This window comes from Choloepus didactylus, chromosome 2 (assembly GCF_015220235.1).
Source record: "Choloepus didactylus isolate mChoDid1 chromosome 2, mChoDid1.pri, whole genome shotgun sequence".
Taxonomy (NCBI): Eukaryota; Metazoa; Chordata; class Mammalia; order Pilosa; family Megalonychidae; genus Choloepus; species Choloepus didactylus.
In genome coordinates, this window is record NC_051308.1 from 107,716,566 (window position 1) to 107,733,460 (window position 16,895).

The 16,895-nt window shown below is 38.6% G+C and overlaps 1 protein-coding gene across 1 annotated transcript in view; it reads left to right on the forward strand.

Moving 5' to 3' along the window:
• The window catches only part of FCRL3 (Fc receptor like 3), an 84,519-nt gene that overhangs the window by 44,392 nt on the left and 23,232 nt on the right, over positions 1-16,895 (forward strand). The window lies entirely within an intron of this gene.

A 16,895-nucleotide genomic window follows, 5' to 3' on the forward strand; every position in this document is an offset into this window, starting at 1 on the left:
TATGCCAACAAACTAGACAACTTAGATAATGTGGACAACTTCCTAGAAACACAGGAACAACCAACACAGACTTGAGAAGAAATAGAAAACCTCAACAAACCAATCACAAGTGAAGAGATTGAATGAGTCATCAAAAACCTCTCAGGAAAGAAACTCCAGGACCAAATGACTTCACATGTGAATTCTACCAAGCATTCCAGGAAGAATTAGTACCAATACTGCTCAAACTCTTCAAAAAAATTGAAGAGGAGGGAAATCTACTTAACTCATTCTATGAAGTCAACATCACCCTAATACCAAAGTCAGACAAAGATAAACAAGAAAAGGAAATTACAGACCAATCTCTCTAATGAATATAGATGCAAAAGCCCTGAACTAAATACTTGCAAATTGAATCCAGCAGTGCATTAAAAGAATTATACACCATGACCAAGTGAGGTTTATTCCTGGTATACAAGGTTGGTTCAGCATTAGAAAACCAATTAATGTATTATACCATAATTACACCGTACCAAAAAATTGAAAAGGGAAAATCACATGATCGTCTCGATTGATGCAGAAAAGGTATTTGACAAAATTCAGCATCCTTTCTCGATAAAAATGCTTTGGAATATAGGAATAGAAAGAAATTTCCTCAACATGATAAAGAGAATGAAAAACCCACAGCTAACATCATATTCAATGGTGAAAGACTGAAAACTTTCCCTCTAAGATGTGGGACAAGACAAGAATGCCCACTGTCACCATTGTTATTCAACATTGTACTGGAAGTTCTAGTTAGAGCAATTAGGCAAGAAAAAGAAATAAAAGGCATCCAAATTGGAAAGGAAGAAATAAAATTTTCACTGTTTGCAGATGACATGATCCTATATTAGAAAGTTCCCAAAAATCTACAACAAAGCTACTAGAGCTAATAAACGAGTTTAGCAAAGTGACAGGATACAAGATCAACATGCAAAAATAAGTCATGTTTCTATACATTAGTAATGAGCAACCTGATGAAGAAATCAAGGAAAAAAATTCCATTTCCAATAGCAACCCAAAGAATCAAATATCTATGAATAAATTTAACTAAGGACATAAAGGACCTATACAAAGAAAACTACAAAACATTCCTAAAAGAAATCAAGGAAGACCTAAATAGATGGAATGATATACTGTGTTCATGGATTGGAAGACTAAATATAGTTAAGATGTCAATTCTACCCAAAATGAGTTATAAATGCAACACAATACCCATCGAAATCACAACTTAGTTTGCAGAACTATAAAAATTAATAATCAAATTTATTTGGAAGGACAGTGTACCCTGAACAGCTAAAAACATCTCAAGAAAGAAAAATGAAGTTGGAAGTCTCACACTTCCTGACTTTAAAGCACATTAAAAAGTTACCATGGTCAAAACCGCATGGTACTGGCATAAAGCTAGATATACCAACAAATGGAATCAAATAGAGAGTTCAAAATAGACCCTGTCATCTATGGACAATTGATTTTGTTAAAAAATTAAATTCAGTTTTATTGAAATATATCACATACCATACACTCATCCATGGTGTACAATCAACTGTTCACAGTACCATCATATAGTTAATGCATTCATCACCCCAATCTATTTTTGAACATTTTCCTTACATCAGAAAGAATCAGAATAAGAATAAAAAATAAAAGTAAAAATGAACACCCAGATCATTCCCCCCATCCCACCCTATTTTTCATTTAGTTTTTGTCCCCATTTTTCTGCTCATCCATCCATACACTAGTTAAAGGGATTATGATCCACAAGGTTTTCACAATCACACTGTTACCCCTTGTAATCTATACTGTTATGCAATCATCTTCAGGAGTCCAGACTACTGGGTTGGAGTTTGATAGTTTAATGTATTTGTTTCTATCTATTCCAATACATTAAAACTTAAGAGGTGCTACCTATATAGCACACAAGAATGTCCACCAGAGTGATCGCTCAACTCCATTTGGAATCTCTCAGTCACTGAAACTTTATTTCATTTCATTTTGCATTCCCCTTTTGGTCAAGAAGATGTTCTCAATCCCATGATGCTGCACCCAGATTCATCCCCGGGAGCCATATCCTGTGTTGCCAGGGAGATTTATATCCCTGGGAGTCAGGTCCCACATGAGGGGGTGGGCAGTGAGTTCACCTGGCAAGGTGGCTTAGTTAGAGAGAGAGAGGGCCACATCTGAGCCACAAAGAGGTACTCAGGGGGAGACTCTTAGGCACAATCATATGCAAGGTTAGCCTCCCTTTGCAGTAATGAGCTTCCTAAGGGCAAGTCCCATGACAGAGGGCTCAGCACATCAAACCACCAGTCCTGAATGTTTGTGACAACATCAGCTTCAGTCCAGGTGAGGAAGTCCAACACTTCTGCATTGTCCCCCAGCTCCTCAGGGGGACCCTGCAAATATATTTTTATTCTCTGCCCAAATTACTTTGGGATGTGTCACTAGTTCACTCTAACCTATACTAACCTACCATATGTCACTTCCTATTCAAATTTCCATGCAATTGTGGTGTTTGAACAAACTGACTGCAGAGTTATACTGTTTATAAAATATAGATCCTGCCCCAAATAGACATCTCTTCCCTTGGTCTCACATGGAAGTTGAAGTTTTAAAACACAGTCGGTTTTGACCTTTACCCTTTGGCCTGGCTTGCCCTGGTCTTAACCAGATCTGCTTCATTCATATCACTAATTGAAGTCTGGGTTCTTTTTCAGCTTTTTTTTTTTTAACAGTTGCTGTATGCGCTAAATACTGACATTCATGTCCGCTGAGCTCTAGCTCTGAGTTTCAGGTATCACAGAGATACCCAATGTTCCAGAGATCAATCAGGTTATACACTAAGGGATCAGCATCTCAGAGTTTGGAGATAGCCATTACAATTCAGGAATAGATTTGACTGCTGCAAGAGCTTACAATCTAGGGACCATTACAATAATCATTTCCCTGTTAGACTGTGTTCTGAGATTCAATTCTGAGTTTATACATTGTAGCTAGCCCACATTGGTGAAGCATTATAGTGTTTGCCTTTATTTCTGGTGTACTTCACTCAAAATGCTGCATACAGGATCCACTTACCTTGCTGCGTGTCTCACAGCTTCCCTCCTAGTAGTTGCTCAATATTCCGTTGTATGCTTACACCACAGTTCACCTTTCTGTTCCTCAGTCTATGTACCCTTAGGCCATCTCCACCCATTGCAAATCATGAATACTGCCTCCATGAACACTAGTGTGCAAATGTCCGTTCATGTCTCTGCTCTCAGATCTTCCAATTACATACCCCATAATGAAGTTGCAGGACCTTATGGTCCCCACATACTTAGCTTTTTGTGGAACCACCACACTGACCTCCAGAAAGGCTACACCATTCTGCCTGCTCATCAACAGTAGATAGGTACATCCCTCTCTCCATGTTGTCTCCAACACTTTTACTCTTGTTTATGTTTTTTCCTACAATTTCATAGAGTTATATTCACATACCATATATTTATCCACAGTGTACAGTCAGTCATTCATGGTATCATCATAAAGTTGTATATTTATCACCACAGTCGGCACTTGAGCATATAGATTACTACAAAAAGGACAATTGATTTTTGACAAGGCAGCCAAATCCACTCAATTTGGTTAGGATAGCCTCTTCAACAAATGGTGCTTGGAGAACTGGATATTCATATCCAAAAGAATGAAAGAGGACCCTCATCTCATACCTTATACAAAAGTTAGCTCAGAATGGATCAAAGACCTAAACATTAGAACTAAGTCCATAAAACTCTTAGGAGAAAATGTAGGGAAATATCTTAAAGATTTTGTGATAGGAGTTGGTTTCTGTGTCCTTATACCCAAAGTGCAGGCAATGAAAGAAGAAATAGATAAATGGGATTTCCACAATACTGAATACTTTTGCCCATCCAAAGACTTTGTGAAGAAAGTAAAAAGGCAGCCTACTCAGTGGGAAAAATATTCAGAAACCACATATCTGATAAGAGTTTAATATCCAGAATATATAAAGAGATCCTACAACTCAACAACAAAAAGACAATTAAAAAATGGGCAAAAGACATTTATAGACACTTTTCAAAAGAGGAAATACAAATGATTCAAAAGCATATGAATAGATGCTCAAATTCACTAAGTGTTAGGAAATGCAAATCAAAACCACACTAAGATATTACCTCACACTTATTAGAATGGCCATTATAAAAAAAAAAAAACAGAAAATACAAGTGCTAGAGAGAATGTGGAGGAATAGCTATACTTATTCACTGTTGGTGGGAATGTAGAATAGTGCAGCCACTCTGGAAGGCACTTTGGTGTTTCCTCAGGAAGCTAAGTATGGAATTGCCCTATGATCCAGCAATCCCATTACTAGGTACATGTCTGAGGAACTGAAAGCAGAGACACGAACAGACACTTGCATACAAATGTTTATAGTGGCATTATTCACAATTGCCGTTAGATGGAAACGGCCCAAATGTCCATCAACTGAGTGAAGAAACAAATTGTGATATACACATATGATGGAATATTATGCAGCCACAAGATGGAATAAAGTCATGATGCATACAACAATGTGGATGACTCTTGAGGACATTATGATGAGCAAAATAAGCCAAAACAAATGGGCAAATACTGTATGATACCACTAATATTAACTAACTATATTGAGCAGACTTAGAGTTAAATTCGAGAGCATATGTTATCAGGAAATAGAAAGAGGGCAGAGATTGGGCAATTGAAGCTTAAGGAGTATAGAATATTCAATAAGGTTGATTGTAAAAGTTCAGAAATGGATAGCACAATACTGTGTGGTGGTAGCACAATATTGTAAATGTAATTTATCAAAGTGAGTGTGAGTATGGTGAAAGAGGAAAGCTAGAGTCATGCATGTCACCAGAAGGAATTAGAGGATCAAAACTGGGACTGTAAAACTTAGCGAAACCCAAAGTGGACAATGATGGTGGTTAATTTTTACAAATATAAGAAAGTTTTTACATAAATGAGAACAAATGTATGTCACTATTACAAGGTGTTTAAAAAGGGATAGTATATGGAAAAAAATCAATTAATGCAAACTAAGGTCTATAGGTAACAGTAACACTGTAATCCTCCTTTATTAATTGTAACAAAGGCACTTATCCAGAGCTAAATAACAATAGAAGGAGGATATAAGGGGTATGGGATTTTTTTTCTTTGGAAGAAATGAGAGTGTTCTCATATTGACTGTAGTGATGAATGCATAAATATTTGATTATTCCAAGAGCCATTGATTGTATACTTAAGATGGATTGAATGATGTGTGACTAAAACTGTTAAAAACAAATAAAATAAAATAAGTAAAAATAATTTTTTTAAAAGTACTTAGGATTGAGACCAGAGAAATACTAGCATTTAAGAGATGAGCAGAGATCACAGTCTGCAAAGTCTGGGAAGGAATATAAAGACAAGTAGGAAGAAAATAAAGAGAGCATTGCATCACAGAAACAAAAAGTAGAGGTTGTTTCAAAAATGAAGAGGTCATCTGTGGAAATTACTGCCAATAGGTCAAGTAAGATAAGGAATAAAAGAATCCTATTTGATTTAGGGACACCAAAATTGGTGACTTTGGCCGGAGCAGATTCAGTTGACTAATGGGGGCAAATTTGCAAATGCCTGGGTTGGGAACTTGAGTAGGCAGAGAAGACAGGAGAATATGAATGCAGGACCTCAAGAAGTTTGAATGTAAAGGAGAAGGAAAAATAGACGATAATGAAAAGGCTAACACACAGCATTTATTCTATACCAGATACTAATACTACTGCCATTATCCCCATCGTACAGATGGGGAAATTAAGGGACACAAGGTTAAATAACTTGTCAAAGATCACACAGTGAAAAAGTAACAAAGTCTAAATTTGAACCTGGTTTCTGACTGTCCAGAGGTAGCTTGAAGAATGTTTGGGTCAGAGGGAGAGGTTTTTTAAAAGGAAAAGAACTTTCCGTATTTGAACACTGACAGGAAGAAGAGTAGAAAGGATGCCATTGAGGAAAGTTGAGAAAGAGATGGATAATCCACAGCAGAGTCAGTGAGAAGGCAGATTGGTTTGACATCCAGATAACAGGTGGCAGGACTCGGCTTAGGAAGGGGAGTACCTTCTCCACTAACATCGTCGGTTGGGAGGAACTGATGGATCCAGAGTCAAGAATTAATACGCTTGACGGCTTGAAATTGAGTTCCTATGAGGTGTATTCCATTTTCTTTGTGAGACAGGAGGCTAAGTCAGAATTTAATCTGAGGGTCAAGGGAGTGCAGATTGGGCAAGGGAGCAGGGTTGGAGGTTTGAGGAGGCTGCCAGGGCACTTCACCTGGATTTCCAACTCCCTCTCTGTCCACACTCCAGTCTCCATTGCTCTTCCTCCACCATTAGCCTTCCCTTAAATATCTGTCCTCCACAGAGCTCTGTCCAAGGCCTTGTTCTCTCCTAGTCTAGACAGCTTCCCGGGCAATCTCCTTCACCTCTATGACTTCAGCAATTTCCAAGTAGAGTCTGATCTCAAAATTACTCCATCACTGCCCAAAGGTGTTGAATGCTTTCAAACTCTGTGCAATAAAAACTAAATACAATCTCACACACGTGGTCAGTTCAAGATCTTGCTGTGTAACCACTCTATACACATTATACGTGGGCTTGGAGTCAAATGTACTTTCTCTACCATTTTAACTCCCGAAAAACAATTGGCCTTAAAGTAGAACATAACTTTTTCAAGAATTTAGCTGTCAGTAAACCACAAAGCTTCAGTCTCCCTGTGTGTTTATCTTGCTTTCGTATCTCATCTGTATGTGTCTCACTTATTGCATTTTAGCTCATCCAGTTCAACATTGTTAGCAGTCTTGTGAGCCAGGGAGGGAGTTATAAAGGGAGAGAAAAGAGAGAGAGAGAGAGAGAGGGAGAAAGTTGCCATATTGTATTGACTATTAAGCTTTCAAATGTTTTGGGGGTCAGAACAATGGAGTACAAACATCTGGCCTCATTCAAGAATGAAGCACAAGATTCCTATCAGGCTATAAACTATCTATGGCTTTCTTCTGTTTCACTATCCCATATAGAACCTCTGCTTTGACATACATTTATGTCACGTAAATCATTTTTATATAATGTACTTGTATAATTGGTTTTCACATAGCAGTTTGTGCATATTTCTTTGATCACATGTATTGCTCTTAATTACACAAATTTGTGCATATTTTTAGGGATCCTATCTTGTCTGTCCTTGACTTGCCAGTAATATCTCTTAATTTTGTCAGAAGTTATCCACATTCTTGAAGCTGCTCCCCCAGGACCAGCCCTGCTCCTGTGGATGTCCTTGTGAAACCACTGTGGGCAGTGTAGAATTTTCCCAGAAGACTCAGGAAAAAATATGTTAATTAAATAACACCAATGTCATTTGGCACCCCCGGCTAAGAATTTGCTACTAATTACATTTTCCACCTCAAATTAAGTCTAATAAGCAGAGGTTCCGCAATGTGATCAAGCAACAACATCAGATCCTCCAACAGTAAAATTTCAATATATAGACATGCCCCAAATTTAATACAAACCCCTTCCTTTTTAATATTCCTAGGAAAAAAAAATTAAAGTTGAAAGTATAAATCCCCTTGTAAAAAATTCCAGACAAATTAAATGCAAATAATTTGAAACCTGAAATCAGATTCTCTCTTGTGAGTTGCAAGTCTAAAGAAATGAAAGTGACCCATCCATCCCCAGATTTTTTATTCTGCTTAATCTCAGCTAAGAAGATGTTCTCAATATCTCGGCGGAGTTAAGATTGTTTGAGCAATTACTGTCTGGACTGTTTGACGGTGGAGTTTAATAAATGACTTCCTTCAGGACCTTAGAGGTTGTGTTGATTTCCATACTCATGAGCCACAATTTTAAACAGTTCAAAGAATTAAAAGGATACACAAGATGATCACCACATAGGCTCTATACCCACTGAATTTTAAAAAGCCAATTACCAACTCCAGAACAGTTATCTCAAGCAGACCATCTAACAGAGACTCAGTCACAAGTGAGGAAAGAAGAGTAGGTAAAGAAATTCTTTACTTCAGCAGGACACCAGTCAGGTGACACCAGGTGACCCAGAATCTTTGAACTCAAACTCAGTTGTGAGAAACCTCCCGGACAGGGTTCATTTTGACACTAAGCATGTACTATTTTGAGAGTGGGTGGGAACCACCTAGTGTGTACCCTTTTTTTCCATTGAATATATTCAAAACCTCTCAATTTTCACTTCCCTTTGAGCAAAGTGCTTGTGACACTTCAGCTCTGGATAGAATGAGGGATCTTTTAAGAAATGCAGTGTCCACACTCTTGAGTAAGTGGGCTGCTGCCTGGTGTGGAATTATATTAGTCTGAGAAGCCTACCTCCTGGGGAATATTTCACCTTGCCCCCACCTTTGTTTCAGTTGGAAAATAAATCACAGCAGGTTCCTATAATAAACCTGCTATGGATGTTTCTGAAGCCTGTGCCCCAAGGGTACAGTATGGACAAATCCTTCCCAAATGTGCCCCTCAAGATCCTGATTTTTCTTCCCTTTTGAATCTCACAAATTTAGCAACCATATTCCCATAAGATACAGGCAACATCTGTATGCCCATCTACAATAACTATATCTTCTTGAAACTCACCCTGTAATTCCTTAAATATTTTCCACTCTGAAGCCTAGGGAGGATGACATGATTTCAAGATTGCTTCCTCCAGTTTTCTCCTTGGGCCTGAATGCAGAATTGGAGGCAACTAATATAGGGTGCCCACCTAGGCCTGGCACTAATGACTTGAAGCTAGATCCTCACTGGTGCTCTGTAGTACACAAGGAATCTTATAGCTAAAAAACTTAAAAAGTACCCCAAAAAGCTGCAAAGATTTTGATTTTCCCTAAACTGCCTATTTGCCTCCCTTAGCCATGACTGTCTAGGAAAAGCTACTTGGGATACCCTGAGCTTTTGCTGAGCCACTCTCAGAGCCCCCAAGTGTCTGTTGCTAGATAGCTTTCATAGTCATCTTTGTGCCTGCAGCCCACAGTTAAGCCCTTCCTTCTCCATCCTTTGCAGCTCTCTACAGGCCCTGCTGAGGTTCTCATGCCTTTTGCTCATCATTACCCATAGATACAGTTTATAGATATAGCCACTGTCCTATCTGGCTAAGCCACCTCAAGCTGATGTTATCCACCAAGGTCACAAAATCATTGGCCTTAAAGCTGCAAGCCTCTTACGCAGGCTCAGTAGTTAAGTTTAAAAGCTGGTCAAGTATGAGCCTCTTTAAGCTCCAAAATCAAAACATCTTGCTCTCTTACTAAAGTCCAAGGCCTAAAGCTCTTGGACCCACCAAAAGCTTTTCCCCTTCACAATTGTGAAAATCAGGCTCTCCTTATGTTTGTTCCTTCATTTTTATTTCTCTTACTTCCAAGAAACTTACTTTTATTTCCCTTACTTCCAAGAAACTTCCAAGAAACTTCAATTGTTTGTGTCTCCAAGAATTTGCTTTCCATACTCCAGACCAGTCCCTACTTGTTCACAGACCTCTCCACCAGCAGGTTTGTATCTGAGGGAAAAAGCAGGGAACAAAGTTAAGCATTCTTATTCTTCCCAAATTTATCAATCAGATAAGCCACTTCACCTATCCTGGGGTAGAGAGAATAAAGGAGCACAGAGAGGAGCAGGGATGGTGGAGCTGAATAAACATGGAAGAAAACACAAGCATCACCCAATACAATCATTCGTTAATTCATTTAGGCAAATGAAAACAGATTCCACTAAGTTAGGGTTGCCAGATTCTGCAAATAAATGTAGAGGATATCTCATTAATTTGATTCTCAAATAAACAATGAGCACATTTTTAATATAAGTATATCCCAAATATTACACAGGACATACTTATACTAAAATTATTTGTTTTTTTTAATCTGAAATTTATATTTGGGTGCCCTGCCTTCACTTGGAAATCACATTTTAAGTGTCAGACACTGTATTAGGTGCTGGGAATATAATGGTGAACATGAAAAATTCCTGCCATACAGAAGGGGAGATCAAAAAACCAACAGGTGATACACACCAGATGGGAAATAACATTCAAAAAGGTTTTTTTCTGAGCATCTCTTTCCAAATGGAGAAACAACTGGTAGCAGTAATCATCAGTGCCTTCACCTGTTACCATCAAATGAATTGCATTGGTCATGTGTAGAATAAATCTCATTTTCACATGATGAATCTCAAAACTATCCATATTCAACTGATTTTGCTTTGTGTTAAAGGCTGTGCTGGATACAGAGAAATCAAAGTGAGCCAGAGTCATTTCCTTCCTACACTACCAAGGAAGTCTGTCAAAAAAAAAGGATTAGCACATGCTCCAGAACAGCTAGAAAATAGCCAGGAACTGTCTGAAACAACTGTTTGGGGGACTTTGGAGACCAGGCACACACCATACACTAGCCAAGAATGAGTGGAAATGTTGGACTGATAAATCGCAGCAAAGAGCTGTAAGTAAATCCTTCCATGCTGTGGAGGTTTGTGCCCCTCCACCTCTGGCATGACAGGCTGACTCGGAGTCACTCCCTGGTGGGAAACAGATGCTCTTTCTCCAGGAACAAGGAAAGGGGAACTCAACCAGGCACCAACTGCAGATTTGATTAATGAATTCAGGCTGCTGAATACCAGCTCCAAGCACAGATAAATTTACAACACAATCAAGAAAGAAACTGAGAATTCTGTTTCAGCCCTGCTCCCAGCAGGGAGGAGGCAGGGCTCATGGAAAAAAAAAAAAGAAAGGCTTCTGGAGTTGGCTGAACTCAGAGTGCTGGAAAAGGGCTGTGCCCAATAAAAGGAGCACATAGAGCCAGGTACCAACTCTGGCTCTTGATTGGCAAATAGCTTTCTTTTTTTAAAAAAAAAAAAAAAAAACCATTAAAAAAAGCAGAAAGCATTTTCCACCCTGCCCTAGGCACGGACAGAAGTAAGGTTGACTGAGACACAAAGTACTAATCAGGTGGTGGAGATAGTTCCCTAAAGAGTGAATCTTCCCCAAGAAGTAGGGGCAGGGCCCAGTGCAAGTGGTAGATCTCTTTCAGAGAATTTAGATCCCAGGGACAACAGTTTCAACCCCCCAAAAGTGGAGCCCAGCCTCTATGTAAAACATGCTCCACCAGGGGTGGAAGTGGGGCTGCTCAAGAGTGCTGTAACTTTTCCAGCTGGCAGGGCAAAGAGCAGCTCATCCCCAAGAAAAGGCCCAGCACAGGGAGTGGCTATTATTTAGAGAACTCAGACTCCAGGTGCCAGGAAAATAGCAAGAGTTTCAAAGAGCTATCCCCCACCCCTGCAGCTTCTGACTCAATCATGCCCATGGCAGAGTTAAATAAATTTAACCAAGGACACAAAGGACCTATACACAGAAAACTACAAAACATTCCTAAAAGAGATCAAGGAAGATCTAAATAAATGGGAAGACAGACCATGTTCATGGATTGGAAGACTAAACTTAGTTAAGATGTCAATTCTACCCAAAATGATTTATAGATTCAATGCAATACTTATCAAAATCCCAATAACTTACTTTGTAGAAATATAAACACCAATAGTCAAATTTATCTAGAAGGACAGGGTGTTCTGAATAGCTAAATATACCTTAAGAAAGAAAGATGAATTTGGAGTCTCACACTACCTGACTATAAAGCATATTATACAGTTACAGTTGTCAAAACAGCATGATATGGCATAAAGATAGATATACCAACAAATAGAATACAATTGAGAGTTCAGAAATAGAAATCATCTATGGACAATTGATTTTTGATAAGGCGGCCAAGTCCACTAACTGCGTCAGAACAACCTCTTCAATAAATGGTGCTTGGAGAACTGATTATCCATATCCAAAAGAATAAAAAAGGACCCTTATCTCACATGTTATCCAAAAATTAACTCAAAATGGATCAAATCTTAAGCATTAGAGCTAAGTCTATAAAACTCTTAGAAGAAAGTGTAGGAAAATATCTTAAAGATCTTGTGATAGGAGGTGGTTTCTGAGACCTTACATGCAAAGCACAGGCAATGAAAGAAGAAATAGATAAATGGTATCTCCTCAAAATTGAATATATTTGTGCATCAAAGGACTTTGTCAAGAAAATAAAAAGGCAGCCTACTTAATGGGAGACAATATTTGGAAACTGCATATCTGATAAGTGTTTAATATCCAGAATATATAAACTCAAAAAGAAATACATAAACTCAAAAAGAAAAAGACAAACAAAGCTAATCAAAAAAAATGGGTGAAAGACATGGATAGACACTTTTCCAAAGAGGAAATGAAATGGTTCAAAAGCATATGAAAAGATTCTCAACGTCACTATTAGGGAAATGTAACTCAAAACCACAATAATATACCATGTCACACCTCCTAGAAGAGCCATTATCATTAAAACAAAACTACAAGTGCTGGAGAGGCTGTGGAGAAATAGGTGCACTTATTCATTGTTGGTGGGAATGTAAATGGTGCAGTTGCTCTGGAAGGCAGTTTGCTAGTTTGAAACTGTTATGGACCCCAGAAGAACCATGATCTTCTAATCTCTTTTGATTGAGTGTTTCCATGGAGATGTGACTCACCCAACCATGGGTAAGACCTTTGATTAAATCATTTCCATGGAGGTGTGACCCTGCCCATTCCAGGTGGGTCTTAATTAGATCATTGGAGTCCTTTAAGAGGCTCCAGAAGAGAGACAGGAGCTGGAGCTGACAGAGATGCTTGGAGAGGTGGACAGGATGTTTGGAGATGCTAAGCTAAGAGATAAAGCCCAGAATTTTCCCCAGAGAAGCTAAGAGAGGACCCCAAGGTGCTTAGAGAGAAACACCCTGGGAGAAAGAAGCAAGGAGGCACAGAATCTGGAAGAGATGAGCTAAGACAGAAGCCCAGAGACATTTTGGAGAAAGCTTTTTGAAACACAATTTGGAAGCAAATGACCAGCAGATGCCAACCACATGCCTTCCCAGCTGACAAAGTTGCTCTAGATGCCATTGGCCATCCTTCGATGAAGGTATCCTCTTGTTCATGCCTTAGTTTGGACACTTTTATGGCCTTAGAACTGTAAATTTGTAACCTAACAAAACCAATCCATTTCTGGGATTTGGCATAACAGCAGCATTAGCAAACCGAAGCAGGCAGTTTGGCTGTTCCTCAGGAAACTAAGTACAGAATTGCCAAATAATCCAGCAATCCCATTACTAGGTATATACTCAGAGGAACTGAAAGCAGGGACATGAATAGACATTTGCACACCCATGTTTATAGTGGTATTATTCACAATTGCCAATAGATGGAAACAACCCAAGTGTCCATCAGCTGAAGAGTGGATAAACAAATTGTGATATATACATATATGGAATATTATGCAGACATAAGATGGAAGAAAGTCATGATGCATGAAACAATGTGGATGAAACTTGAGGACATTATGTTGAGTGAAATAAGCCAGAAACAAAAGGGCAAATACTGTATGGGCTCACTAATATGAGCTAACTATATTCGGCAAACTCATAGAGTTATCAGGAGATAGAAAGAGGGAGAGATTGGGCAATAGATGCTTAAGGAGTACAGAAGTTCAATAAGGTTGATTGTAAAGGTCCAGAAAAGGATAGCACAATACTGTGTGATGGTAGCACAATACTGTAAGTGTAATTAACAAAGCTGAGTACAGTGTGGTTGCAAGAGGAAGGCTAGAGTCATATATGTCACCAGAAGGAGGCTGGAGGATAAAAACTGGGACTATATAACTTAGCAAAACCGAGAATGGACGATGATGGTATATAAATATAAGAAGGTTCATATATGAACTAAGGCAAACGTACATCACTATTACAAGATGTCAATGGTAGGGTGGTAGATGGGAAAAAATGAAGTTAATGTGAACTAGGGTCTATAGTTGACAGGAACTTGAAATATTCTTGCATTATTTATGGCAAAGGCACTATACCAAAGTTAACTGTAAATAATAGAGGGATATAAGAAGTATGGTTTTTTTTCCTTGGAAGAAATAAGAATGTTCCCATATTAACTGTACTGGTGAATGCATAACTATGTGATTATACCAAGAGCCATTGATTGTAGACTTAAGATAGATTGCATGGTGTGAGAATAAAACTGTTAAAAAATTAATAGGGGTGGGATGAAGAATATGGGATGTTTGGGGTTTTCAAATTTTTATTTCTTTTTTTTTTTGGAGTAATGAAATTGTTCTAAAATTGATTGTGGTGATGAACGCACAAGTATGTAATGATACTGTGAGCCATTGATTGTATATTTTGGATGTATTATATGATGTTTGAATATATCTCAATAAAATTGCATAATAATAGGAAATTATGCGTTACTGTGACAAGCTCTATGGTGAAAGAAATCAACATCTATTGAAGCACGTAAGAACACCTAACCAAACTCAGGAGTCAGGGAAGACCTATTAGAAGAAGTGGCATCCACATTCTAAAATTATTACTGACAATCACTCCATACCTTTAATGAGCTGGGAACAATTTTAATAAACTACTTAATGTAATTTAGATAGAACGAATACCTCTTCTCCAAGATATTGGAGAAACCTTTAACCAGTAATGACTAAAGAAATATCTTAACATCACCCTGTTCTATTGTCATCCTGTTCTTCATTTTGCATTGGTCATTTACTCATTCAACAAGTATTTATTGACAATTTCGTATGTGACAAGTACTCTGCTAAGCACTGAAAACACAATAGAGAAAAACCAGACATGTATCCAGCCTTTGTGGTACTACAGTCTAATTGAAGAAAGGGGCATTACACAATCACATAAATAGATATCTAAAGACAAAATTTGATCAATACCATTGAGGAAGGGATTGAATGCTATTAGGCTAAAGAAAAAGACCAGCTTTATGTTACAGGCTCAGAGATGGCCTCCCCAAAGAAGGGACATTTGATCTGAGGTCACCTTCCATCTCTCATGTAAAGTCTCTTTGAATAGTCATAACTTTCTACCCCAGTAGCTAGATTGCTGAGAATTGTCAGATTCTACATCTAGAGCATGCATTTCCAACAGGAACAATTTCATTCCCAAGGTGGCAAAAATTGGTTCTTGGGGAGGAGAAAAGTATCTTACTCTTTTTATGTATACAACACAGACATACACACAGTACATAAACAAATGTATAGTATATATGTGGTATTAAAATTTCATGGAGGAGGGGAACAACTGGAAAAAATGTCTAAAAATCTTCTTTGAGGGGGCAATAATGAAAAAACCTTGAGAAACACTGATTAAGAGTTTCTCACAGTCCATTTAACCCTCCTTCAAAAATATTTACTGAATTGTGAAAGACACAGGGAATATAAAGGTGGATAAGGACATGGGCCCTTATATGTTATGGGGGAAAAGACACAAAAACAAGCAAGAATATAGAGAAAATAATTACAGATTGTGCTACATGCTGTGAAAGTAGCACATGAGGGCACGAAACTAGAAATAATGGAGTGGGGACCAGGAAAGACCTTTCTGAGGAGGGCTCTGGCTTAAAAAAATAGTGGTTTTTATTTGTATGCATGTTTATTTATCTCCTAATTTGCACATATTTTGGTGGGACTTTTGCAAATCTGTGACTTCCTATTATTTTCCCGTTCAGCAGTTTCATGCCAACTTATGCTTAAGGTCAAAACATCTCTGCTTTGAAATCTAGACTTAGTGTGACTCACACTGTACGACACTGGCGGGACACCACACTCATCAGGCTGGTCTGTATTAAGAGCTACCCTCAGCACCAAAGGCTGTGCAAATTTAAGTAATGAAAGGGTTGTCCATTTGAAAAATACAGAAAAGGTTATTTGAATCCTTTCAGATGCACAATTGACATTTTCAGAGACTTAAGAAACAGCTTTGGGGAGACCTGAATTGTTGGAAGATGACCCCCAGCATCTGAGGATGTACACTTGGTAGGACTGAAGGATTTCAGAAGGCAGTCACGTGCATGTTTCTAAACCCAAGGCAGGATATGATGCTGAGTTCTTCTACTTCCCCTTTTTAATTCTTACAGATCTCATCTGAGTAGCAGCCTCCATTTCTCCTTCTTGGATGGAAGATAAGCTTGGCTTTTGGTGAGAGAGAACTTCTCAGACCAGGTTCTGATGGTTCTGGGTCTGCTGCTGCTGATCCTGGGTAAGTAGATGCGCAAGGCTGGGATAAGGGCTTCAGCTCCTCAGAGTCTGTCAGGGGAAAAGCCAAGGAACTTCTGCCTCTGCTTCCACTCAGGTTTCAGAGACAGCAACAGGTGGGAAATGAGAAAGCCGATTTCTGGGAAAGCCAAAAGGCTCCAAATACAACCACCAGGACACTCCAAGATGTTTGTTACTCTTTGTTTCTTACTCATTTCTGTTTCCATCTCATAGGAAACTTGGATTTTTCTTTCCGCCAAACCACAGCTCTGTATCCTTCCCTCTGTCCCAGCCTCAAACTAAATAATTTTTTTCAGATAAAGTTATTTTCCAAAACTTAGGTGAGAGGAAATCTGCTGAGAAACATGACTCCCTTCCCTAGATTTTAAGCTAAAATTTAACCAGAAGTTGAAAGAGTAGATGGAATAGTGCCCAAGAATCGAGGGGAGGCAAAAGCATTTCTCTGAGCCCTTCCCCGCCTCTGTGCTGCTGAGTGCAGCCTGGAAAGGAGAAGGAGGCAAGGAATTATGAAGCTGCTAAGTAAGTAAGAGTAAAGAGATGAGTCAAAATTGTGTGCAGAAGCTACTGTTTATAAAAGAAAGTATAGATTAATTGTTTGTTTGGGGACCATGGTGGAGTAGGATGGGAGCACAAAAACAAGAAGGAAAAATTA